Here is a 12,740-nt window from a genome sequence, read left to right as displayed (position 1 = left end):
GACTTTCTCTTGTAACGTCCTCCCCACATTCACACATGATCTCTGACATTTATGCAACCACGTAGAGTGCACAAATCTTGAGAAAACCGTCGTTCAGTTCATCTTAGCTTCCAAGACAGTTGTAACTGTCTCGGAAACTGTATGTGCTCTTCATGCTTCTAAGACAGTTGTATGTGTCTCGGAAGCTGTAAGCTTCCTTGTAGTTTCCTAGACAGTTGTAACTGTCTCGAAAACTATGAGTTCCTCTTATACTTCTGAGACGTGTTTGGTGGCTTGAAACTCGTGTGATGCATTTCTTGTACATTCTTTAGTTGATCTTTATCTTTGGATGATCCCCTACAACTCAGATGATGATGTTTATCGTCTTCTTTTCATCTTGAGCTACGTATGATGATCTATAAGTAATTTTTGATGCTTACAGTCTTTACCCCAAGAGAAGACAAATCAGGGTTCATCTTCACCCTAAGAAAAGACAAGCTTCTTCTCAAGACTCCAACGGGTATACGAGTATAAATTATTCATTACCTTTAACGGGAAGTTCCTAGAGAATATTTTTAAGGATAACCCGGTATCCTTCAACTGGTGCACGAGGCTAAACTGCTCCCTTACTCCAACGGGTATATGAGTATAAACTATTTCCCAAATCTCCAACTGGTGTATGAGGCTAAATTGTTCTCTACATTTGACGGGAAGTTCCTAGAGAATATTCTTAAGGATAACCCGGCAACCTCCAATTAGTATACTAGGCTAAACTGTTCCTTACCTTTGACGGGAAGTTCCTAAAAAATATTCTTAAGGATAACCTAACAACCTTCAATAGGTATACGAGGCTAAATTGTTCCTTACCTTTGACGGAAAGTTCCTGGACGTGACAACCTCTAACTGGTATACGAGGCTAAACTGTTCCTTACCTTTAACGGAAAGTTCCTGGAGAATATTCTTAAGGATAACCTAGCAACTTCCAACTGGTATACGAGGCTAAACTTTTCCTTACCTTTGACGAGAAGTTCCTGGAGAATATTCTTAAGTATAACCCGACAACCTCCAACTGGTATACGAGGCTAAAATTATTCCTTACCTTTGACGGGAAGTTCCTAGAGAATATTCTTAAGGATAACCCAGCAAACTCCAATTGGTATACAAAGCTAAATTGTTCCTTACCTTTAACGGGAAGTTTATGGAGAATATTCTTAAGGATAACCCGACAACCTCCCACTGGTGCATGAGGCTAAACCGCTCCTACCCTCTAACTGGTATACGAGGCTAAACTATTCTCTACCTTTGACGGGAAGTTCGTGGAGAATACTACATATAATATTCTTAAGGATAACCCGACAACCCCCTACTGTGGCTGTTTAATCATGTCCAAAATGGGTAAAATCCTCCAACCGGTGCACGAGGCTAAACTACTCCCTCTCCTCCAACCGGTGCATAAAGTAAAGCTCCTTCTTTTCTTCAATCGGTGAATGAGGCTAAACTGCTCCCTTTCCTCCAACCGGTGCAGAGGCTAAATTGCTCCTTTTCCTCTAACCGGTGCACGAGGTGAAACTACTCCTTTTCTCCAACCGGTGCTTGAGGCTAAATTGTTCTCTTTCCTCCAACTGGTGCACGAGGTGAAACTGTTCTTTTTCTCCAACTGGTGCACGAGGCTAAACTACTTCCTTTCCTCCAACCGGTACACGAGGCTAAACTGCTCCCTTTCCTCTAACCAGTGCACGAGTTGAAACTGCTCCTTTCCTCCAACTGGTATATGAGGTTAAATTATTCCCTACATCCAAAGGCTATAAATAGCTAAGGATAGAGGAGAAATCTTAGCATTAAGCCTAAGAGAAACTCATCGACAACTTACCATGCTAAGGACAAGAGCATGGGTAGTCCAACTCAAACGGTGGTTAGTAAAGACAAATTAAGTCCGTTGATAGCTGAGGGTTTGCTAAAAATCCTAATTGACGATCGTTAGCAGCGACTGAGTAATTCAATCTCGCCGAGTTCGATTAGAAGGCACCTCGCTCCGTTTTCATGGTGATCACTTTACAGGTCTTCATATCCAAAGTGTTCCAGACCCTATGCAGCCTGATTTAGGTCTAAAAACTTTGGAGGGGGTTCTATAGGCAATAAAAATTACATTTAATTCCTATTAGAGAAGTTTAGAACAATATTGCTAAAACCTCACCCGAAATAGTAAAAAAAGGGAAAACGCTATTATCTATCAAACTGGAAGGAATTTAACAAAATGAACGGAGGTGAACCTAACCCTTTGGGTTGGTTTGGTTGGCTACATCTCATCGAGATAGGTGATTTTCATATATAATTCGTTAAATTCCGACTTACGGTTTAAAAGTTACGACATGTTCCTCGTAGCATGTTCTGGAGCTCGCCTGAAAAGCAAGCTCGCCTGCAAAGGAGTTTAGCTCACCTAAAGAGAAAGCTCTCTTGAAGGCTTTTAGCTTTAAGCTCGCCTGAATGAGGCTGGTCCACCTGCACAGACTCGCCTACCAAGCTCGCCTGAAGGCCAAGCTCACACGACAGCTTGAAGCTCCCCTGCATAATTCAGGCTCACCTAAAGGCCAAGCTCGCCTGCATGGTGTCATCTATGAGGCTTGCCTGTACCGCCTCGCCTATAAGGCTCACATCTAGTGCCAGCTCACATGTTCGCCTACTCGCCTACATGCTTGACTCGCCCGCACGAGTCAAGCTCGCCTGAGCATTCAACCCATGTATGAGCTCGCCTGCAAGCTCCCTGAACTTGCTAGCTCGTTTGTAAGTGCCAGCTTGCCAAGACCGCCCACTTGAGGTATGGGAATAGTCACTTCCCTTGATTTAGGGATTTGGTCATGATTCTCCTTATGGCCATACCTAGTATGAGAATGGTCAGTTCCCATGATTTAAGGGAGTGATTACACTCTCATTCTTCTCTATAAAAGGCTATGAGCAGCCATGGAGAAGAGGTCTTAGGATCGGACCTCTTTAGGGGCAAATTTGAGAGAGCTCAAGATCATCTTGGACTTGAGATCCACCTTGTTCCTGGCTCGTTGTTGGCTTGGCCTTGGCTTGACCTTTTTAGTGGCTAGCTGGACCTTCTTTGGGACAGTGCCCTTGGCATTTTTAAAGTCTCAATCTAAACTCTTAGATTTGGAGACTCTTGGCTCATTGGCTCTACAAACTCTTACAATGTAGCCATCTTGGTGCATTCGGCCTTGATACTCATCAAGCTCGGGCATTCGAGCTCCAATCGAAACTTCGATCGGATCGTCCAAGGGAAGCAAACTCGGCGCGAGCACCGAGGGAGGCATCCTACCGCTGCCAACGAACCCATATTAAACAAAAAGGGCCATTCCCTTCTCCTCTGTCGTAAACATTGATTGTAGTTTGTAATAAGCCAATCTCATAAATACAAACGATCCCTCAAACGGGAAGTCAATTTTTACACCCGACATTGATTGTGGTATGTTGCAAGTGCATGCGTATTGTGTCCCTCATAAATTGACGGTGTAATTATGTCCGTGTTTGAATGTAGCATGCCATTCATCTAAAGCAAATCTAACAATCTTTGTTGATCTTGTCTACACGACACAAGACCCTACAATCTTTTCATTTTTTGGTGTCAATAATGTCACCCACTTTGCTCCATCCCCTCGCCACTTGACAAAATAGTGATTGAGTCTATAAAATATCCTTGCAACCAATGCTTGTATGGGCATTGCTCGAGCTCCCTTAAGTACTAATGTAGAACACATTACAAACATATTTATGGAGAGGCGGGACCGACACAAGCCCAAACGTGGACCTTGTCGAGAAAAATAACTTGCAACAAGAACGCATCATATCTCTCAAACAGTTGTTAAGTTTGCTCTTGTCTATGTCGCCAAATTCCCTCTGGATTGAGAGATATCAGTGTTTGTGTTAGTTTTTTTACTAATTTAGGTAATGTTTTAGGAGTCTATTTTGATTAAGAAGCAAATCCGGTTTTATTCCAAATTTGACTGATTTACTTTCCTAATCCTAGGGAATCTTTTAGGAAGAGTTTTGGTATGTCTATTTTTTATTTTTATTTTTATTTTTATTTTTTTACAAAGTTTGAGTCATAGTAGGAGTCTTGTTTATTTTATATTTAAGCAGAGTATTGTAAGCCCTAGAGACATAACTTTTTATCAATAAAATTTCTCTTTTAATATTTTCTTCATGGATTCAGAGATTATTCTTTGTGGATTCATAGAACACCTCTTGGTGGATTCTAAGGTTATCACTTCTGTGCTGTGTTAAGTACACCGTTGAAGCTTTCAGAACAATTAGTTTTCATTATGCAAAATTGATTCCTTCCATCTTTACTTAGTGCCCACCGGTCGACATATTCACTTCCCAAACTGCTCTCAATCCAGTCATGTGTAGCTTGACATGGTGCCTTAATTTGATCTTGTATCTGATCATACACGCATGTTTCGGGTATATAGTTCGATTGCCAAAGAAGTTTATGTAAATGTATCTAATCATGCCTCTTTTTAAAATTATCTCAAATGTGCCTTAAGCAATAACGGTGATAGTGATGAGAGCCAAATCTCATGTACAAAGCTTTAGTAATACCTTTCATCCTATCGGATATGAAAGTAATTTTCCTAGAAGGTAACACATTAAGAATATATAATTGAATACAGAAAAAAATCACTCCCAATTTTCATTGTTCATGACCTCCACAACCGTGAAGGCCAAAGGAAATAAGCCACCATTTGCCTCTACTCCTGCAGCAATAAGCAATACACGATTATATTTACCATATAAGTGTGTGCCATCAATGCTATGAACCGGCCGACAAAATTTAAATCCCTCGATCGAAGGACAAAATGCCCAAAATACAGAGGTGAATTGATGAACTCACGGATTGATCTATTTGATTATAAGTTTGTATTCAGATCTAAGAATACTTCTTTTGATCTCATCAAGATATTGAGAAAGTGTCGCATAAGACTTCTCTTAATCACCGTTTTTTTTCATCGCCATTCTCCTTGCATTCCATGATTTACTATATGATATTTCAATGAACTTCATACCTAGCACTCTATCAATTATATTTCCGGGAGTTAGTTCAAGCTTCTTTTTTAATTTTGGCATAATCAACCGTGCTATGTAAGAGGAAGATGCACAACTATGATCTTGCTCTAATATCGGATTACTACATATGTGAACACTGTAGTATTTTGTGATCCTAAAATACCAATTATGTTCCTTTCTAGCAAATGCATATAACTTCCAAGGACATGTGTAATCCTCTTCATTTCCCTCGGCCTGACCTTTTCTTTGTGTATTCATAAAACAAATTGTATCATAACTTGTGCGATTGCTTTTAACTTGCTTGAATTTGTTATTCTTTTTGATAGAGTAATCACAAATAGCATCAACCGGTTGATCCATAGTCTGGAATAAATCTCCAACTTTGAAAGTGAAGTCATCCTCTCTTCTACAAGTTGGATTTTGGCCAATGCACATATCTTGTATTGTGGAAGAACAAATCCACTCATCATCTTCAAATTTGTCGCGAGGTGTCTCTTCGTAATCAACATATTCATTATTAACATAAGCCTCATCAGACCATTCTAGATTCTCTTCAACATCATTAGTCACAAATTACATGTTATCAATTAATGCACTATCTTGCTCTTCACCTTTATAGTCTTTGCTTCTTTCATCCTCTTTATTCGCTGCCCCTCTTAACGGCCTCATATTTTCATAAGAGACTTTATTGTTCATAACATTTGACGTTCCCCCAAATGAAGGTGCACTTAGATATTGAAATTGAGTCCGTTCCATTTCACTCAAAGAAGAAAGAAAACTATTAGACTCGACTCCCAAATCTAATATGCATGAGAATTCTCCTGAAGGTTTGAATATTTGGCACGAGCTACATGGAAACTTTTTAATAAACAATTCTACCGTTAGTTGTGACTTGCTCAAATTAAACATAATACTCATATGATGATCGTTTGAGATCTCAATTACGGATGTTCTATCAAAAGTTATGGGTCAATTACATATTATTTTTAGTCGGTACTCTCGTGGGTCAATTTTCATAACTCGGTGTAATTCCTTGATCAAGTCATGATAACTATATGATTTTGAGATCATTAACGGCGTCATTACCCCTTTGACGTACATTGACATATTATTCATTCCATAATTAATTTTCCCACCATAATAGCAAGCAATAAAAATCATATTATTCATTCTATGCAAAATAAGATTATATCATTTAAATGCAAAAAATTAAAAAAAGTTTTATCAGACTATTGAATAAGAGAGGAAAACTCTAGACGCAAATAATCTCATATAATTTTGATCAAAAATCCTAAACCCCAAAATAAAAACCCTAAACCCTAGAAATGAGCATTCTATGCCCTAAAATTTTAATTTCAATTACAACAATCAACACACAAAGCATTCGAACCACCACAAAGATAATGATTGATATTAAATTTTAAACCCTAGAAAGTATATTTTGATGAAAATCCTACATTTGAATGTTGAAAAAAGAGAAGAATCAAAGATTTTTACATGTTAAAAGAGGAGAGAATGAAGAGAAATTACCCTAGAGATCTTAAGAAAACTTCCACGATGAATTTTGGCTACAAAATGGGGTTGGGAAAACCTCTTGGTCGAAAGAACGAGAGAGACCGGAGTCAGAGAGAGAAATCAACAGCTTGCGGCAAGAATGGGTGCAGTTCATATATATAGTCAGGGGACCACACCAAATAGTCGGGGTTAGCAACCCCGACTATTTGGTCACTTAGCCGCTTCCTCATCTTCGAATTTGGGGAGGCTCTGTTAAATGATCGGGGTTGGAAACCCTGACTATTTTGACTTGGGCAACCGCATGCTCTCTCAAATGGTCGGGGTTGGGAACCCCGACCATTTGTGTTGGGCATGGAAAGCCAATCCAAATGATTGGGGTAGGGAACCACGACCAGATTAGTCGGGTTTCCCAACCCCGACTTGTTTAGGTGTCCTAATCTGCTAAGTGGGGATGGACAGTTCTAATTAGTCATGGTTGCCAACCCTGACTAATTTGAAAGTTGATTATTTTTAAATCGACCTAATTTCTGGCCACGATATTGTCATGGTCAGAAACTGGGTCGATTTCTATAATAAAAAATTGAGTGGGTCGATTTTTTTTTAAAAAGTTTGGATTTAGTCTTTTTTTGAAAATTTCTTCATTACTATTATGATTGGCCTTGTGCCATCAATCTATAACGTAGCTATTGTGTGTCCCGAAGAACATAATGCCACCATATAGTCGTCTCGATGCCTCCAGTTAAGTTCGAGGATTAGATTTTATGGAAAATCCTCTTTTAACCCAAAGTTTTACCCCCACTTATTTAAAAACCCATCCACTTTTCTAAACATTAATAAACCCATTGTACCCATATGACTTATTTTTAAACCCAATGTCTATTATACCTCTCCATCTTTATACTGTATTTTATCCAAATTTGAAAAACCCAATACTACCCTTTCTCTCTTCTTCTCCCTTTCTCTCTTCTTCTGATCACCGCTAACAGCAGAGCATCAATGCGATAATGGCAGGAGAAAACGGCGGGCTACTCTCCCACTTCACCAACTCCCAATTTGGTACTCATCTTCAATTACTCTCTCCTTCTCTCTCTCCTCCATTAATTTCCCCTCTCTTCTTGAGCAATCTCTCTCCTCCATTAATATTTCTCCTCATAGATGACACTAATCCTACATCAATAGCTTGTTAACATTTTGAAATTTTTAGGTTTTCCAATACTGTATGTTTTCCAATACTATATGTTAACTTTTGAAATTTTGGGTTTTTTTGGCAATAGCTTGTTAAAGATGTCTTGTTCTTATAAATTGATGGATTCTTATCAAGCTTATGCTTCTTGAAATGGTATGTGCATAACAATTTTGCTCATATATATCTATGTTTTGGTGACTAGGTTGATGCATAGAAGGTGTTTGATGGAATGACAAAATGGATGTAGTTATTTGGACCATAACGATTAGCGGTTATGTCATATTGCTATTGGTTGAGGAGGCAATAGAGGTGTTTGATGAAAAGTCTAAGAGAAGTTTGGTTTTGTGGGCCGCCATGATCTTAGCCCATCGATATGCCTTCCTACGCCCTCCGGATGCACCTCACCATTTTCTATTGTCGTCAACACCTAACGTAACGCACAGCTACCCCTCAATCAGAAACCATTCGTCAATGCACACTAACTTTCTAATCAAATACATGAAAGAATCCCCCACTCTTGGCATTCGATCAGATCTTCACATTGCTGTCACATTGCAAACCAAACGGAAAATCAACTATAGCCTGCAATATGATGTACCAAGTAGTATCCAATGTATCGTGTTGTATGGAATTTTCTATATTATGTATATATAGATCATTTGTGTGTATATTGTATCAAATGCACTATCCAATGTATCATGTTGTATCAAATTTATCAGTGTAACTAGTAGAAATATATCTAGTAGAAATGTATACAACGTTTCGATAGTGGTGATTTTGGATTATTTCCATTCAATCTTCATGGATTATTTTCATTCAATGTTATGTGCTTGAGTTTAGTGGTTGATAGATATGAATATCTGTAATGAACTGATGCACTGATTGAACAGAAGAAATTTTGATGGTAGGTTGTGGTAACTACAGCCTATTGGGCAATATTATGTGTCGCGTGACCAACTATCCACCTCGACGAGGGGTACTCGCCCAATTTTTTAGCTTTTGATAAAGTATAGCACTTTATGAGAAAGTATAGCAGCTTATTGATAAAGTATAGCACCTTATGGCAAAGTATAGCACCTTATGGCAATAGTATAGCACCTTATCGATAAAATATAGCACCTTATGGTCGCTGAAAATTCAGCAACTTATTGTGATAAGTCAAATCAGTTTTTTTAGGGCAATGCAAACACTGGACGACCTACGTGACGTGTTTATTGACCAATCATCCACCGCGACGGGGGGTCCTCGCGCAATTTTGAAGCTTCTGGGCAAAGTATAGCACCTTATGGGAAAGTATAGCACCTTTTAGCCAAAGTATAGCACTATATTGTAAAATATAGCACTTTATTGGCAAAGTATAGTACCTTATTAGAAAAGTATAACACCTTATGCTTTCTGGAAATTCTGCATCTTAAGTGTCTAAAATCAAATCAGTTTTTTCGCCGCGACGAAACCACTCGATGACCTAGGTGACGTGTTTATTGACCAATCATCCACCGTGACGGGGGGTCCTCGCGCAATTTTGAAGCTTCTGGGCAAAGTATAGAACCTTATGGGAAAGTATAATACCTTTTGGCCAAAGTATAACACTATATTGGAAAGTATAGCACTTTATTGGCAAAGTATAGCACTTTATTGGCAAAGTATAGCACCTTATTGGTAAAGTATAAAGTATAGCACTTTATTGGCAAAGTATAGCACTTTATTGGCAAAGTATAGCACCTTATTGGTAAAGTATAGCACCTTATGCTTTCTGAAAATTCTGCACCTTAATTGTCTAAAATCAAATCAGTTTTTTTCGCCGTGACGAAACCTCTCGACGACCTACGTGACGTGTTTATTGACCAATCATCCACCGCGACCGGGGGTCCTCGCGCAATTTTGAAGCTTCTGGGTAAAGTATAGCACCTTATGGGAAAGTATAGCACCTTTTGGCCAAAGTATAGCACTATATTGCAAAGTATAGCACTTTATTGGAAAAGTATCGCACCTTATTGGTAAAGTATAGCACCTTATGCTTTCTGGAAATTCTGCACCTTAAGTGTCTAAAATCAAATCAGTTTTTTTTCGCCGTGACGAAACCTCTCAACGACCTACGTGACGTGTTTATTGACCAATCATCCACCGCGACGGGGGTCCTCGCGTAATTTTGAAGCTTCTGGGCAAAGTATAGCACATTATGGGAAAGTATAGCACCTTTTGGCTAAAGTATAGCAATATATGGCAAAGTATAGCACTTTATTGGCAAAGTATAGCACCTTATTGGCAAAGTATAGCACCTTATGCTTTCTGAAAATTCTGCACCTTAAGTGTGTAAAATCAAATCAGTTTTTTTCGCCGTGATGAAACCTCTCGACGACCTACGTGACGTGTTTATTGACCAATCATCCACCGCGACGGGGGGTCCTCGCGCAATTTTGAAGCTTCTGGGCAAAGTATAGCACCTTATGGGAAAGTATAGCACCTTTTGGCCAAAGTATAGCACTATATTATAAAGTATAGCACTTTATTGGCAAAGTATAGTACCTTATTGGCAAAGTATAGCACCTTATGCTTTTCTGGAAATTCTGCACCTTAAGTGTCTAAAATCAAATCAGTTTTTTTCGCCGTGATGAAACCTCTCGACGACCTACGTGACGTGTTTATTGACCAATCATCCACCACGACGGGGGATCCTCGAGCAATTTTGAAGCTTCTGGGCAAAGTATAGCACCTTATGAGAAAGTATAGCACCTTTTGGCCAAAGTATAGCACTATATGACAAAGTATAGCACTCTATTGACAAAGTATAGCACCTTATTGGCAAAGTATAGCACCTTATGCTTTCTGAAAATTCTGCACCTTAAGTGTGTAAAATCAAATCAGTTTTTTTGCCGCGACGGTGGATGATTGGTCAATAAACACGTCACGTAGGTCGTCGAGAGGTTTCTTCGCGGTGAAAAAAACTGATTTGATTTTAGACACTTAAGGTGCAGAATTTTTAGAAAGCATAAGGTGCTATACTTTTCCAATAAGATGCTATACTTTGCCAATAAAGTGCTATACTTTACAATATAGTGCTATACTTTGGTCAAAAGGTGTTATACTTTCCCATAAGGTGCTATACTTTGCCCAGAAGCTTCAAAATTGCGTACTTTGGTCAAAAGGTGTTATACTTTCCCATAAGGTGCTATACTTTGCCCAGAAGCTTCAAAATTGCGTGAGGACCCCCTGTCGCGGTGGATGATTGGTCAATAAACACGTCATCTAGGTCGTCGAGTGGTTTCGTCACGGCGAAAAAAACTGATTTGATTTTAGACACTTAAGGTGCAGAATTTCCAGAAAGCATAAGGTTCTATACTTTGCCAATAAGGTGCTATACTTTACCAATAAAGTGCTATACTTTGCCATATAGTGCTATACTTTGGCCAAAAGGTGCTATACTTTCCCATAAGGTGCTATACTTTGCCTAGAAGCTTCAAAATTGCTCGAGGACCCCCCATCGCGGTGGATGATTGGTTAATAAACACGTCACGTAGGTCGTCGAGAGGTTTCGTCGCGGCGAAAAAAACTGATTTGATTTTAGACACTTAAGGTGCAGAATTTCTAGAAAGCATAAGGTGCTATACTTTGCCAATAAGGTGCTATACTTTGCCAATAAGGTGCTATACTTTGCCAATAAAGTGATATACTTTACAATATAGTGCTATACTTTGGCCAAAAGGTGTTATACTTTCCCATAAGGTGCTATACTTTGCCCAGAAGCTTCAAAATTGCGCGAGGACCCCCCCGTCACGGTGGATGATTGGTCAATAAACACGTCACCTAGGTCGTCGAGTGGTTTCGTTGCGGCGAAAAAAACTGATTTGATTTTAGACACTTAGGGTGCAGAATTTCCAGAAAATATAAGGTGCTATACTTTGTCAATAAGGTGTTATACTTTGCCAATAAAGTGCTATACTTTGCCATATAGTGCTATACTTTTGCCAAAAGGTGTTATACTTTCCCATAAGGTGCTATACTTTGCCCAGAAGCTTCAAAATTGCTCGAGGACCCCCCGTCGCGGTGGATGATTGTTTTATCGCGGTGAAAAAACTGATTTGATTTTAGACACTTAAGGTGCAGAATTTCCAGAAAGCATAAGGTGCTATACTTTACCAATAAGGTGCTATACTTTGCCAATAAAGTGCTATACTTTACAATATAGTGCTATACTTTGGCCAAAAGGTGCTATACTTTCCTATAAGGTGCTATACTTTGCCCAGAAGCTTTAAAATTGTACGAGGACCCCCCGTCACGGTGGATGATTGGTCAATAAACACGTCACGTAGGTTGTCGAGTGTTTGCATTGCCCTAAAAAAACTGATTTGGCTTATCACAATAAGTTGCTGAATTTCCAGCGACCATAAGGTGCTATATTTTATAGATAAGGTGCTATACTATTGCCATAAGGTGCTATACTTCATCAATAAGCTGCTATATTTTTCCATAAAGTGCTATACTTTATCAAAAGCTAAAAAATTGGGCGAGTACCCCTCGTCGAGGTGGATAATTGGTCACGCGACACATAATATTGCCCAATAGGCTGTAGTTAACACAACCTACCATCAAAATTTCTTCAGTTCAATCAGTGCATCAGTTCATTACAGATATTCATATCTATCAACCACTAAACTCAAGCACATAACATTGAATGAAAATAATCCATGAAGATTGAATGGAAATAATCCAAAATCACCACTATCGAAACGTTGTATACATTTCTACTAGATACATTTCTACTAGTTACACTGATAAATTTGATACAACATGATACATTGGATAGTGCATTTGATACAATATACACACAAATCATCTATATATACATAATATAGAAAATTTCATACAACACGATACATTGGATACTACTTGGTACATCATATTGCAGGCTGTAGTTGATTTGCCGTTTGGGTTGCAATGTGACAGCAATGCGAAGATCTGATCGAATGCCAATAGTGGGGGATTCTCTCATGTA

This window comes from Asparagus officinalis, chromosome 4 (assembly GCF_001876935.1).
Source record: "Asparagus officinalis chromosome 4, Aspof.V1, whole genome shotgun sequence".
In the NCBI taxonomy this organism is placed as follows: domain Eukaryota; kingdom Viridiplantae; phylum Streptophyta; class Magnoliopsida; order Asparagales; family Asparagaceae; genus Asparagus; species Asparagus officinalis.
The sequence above is the reverse complement of the archived record's forward strand: the minus strand, read 5'-3'. Positions refer to the sequence as shown.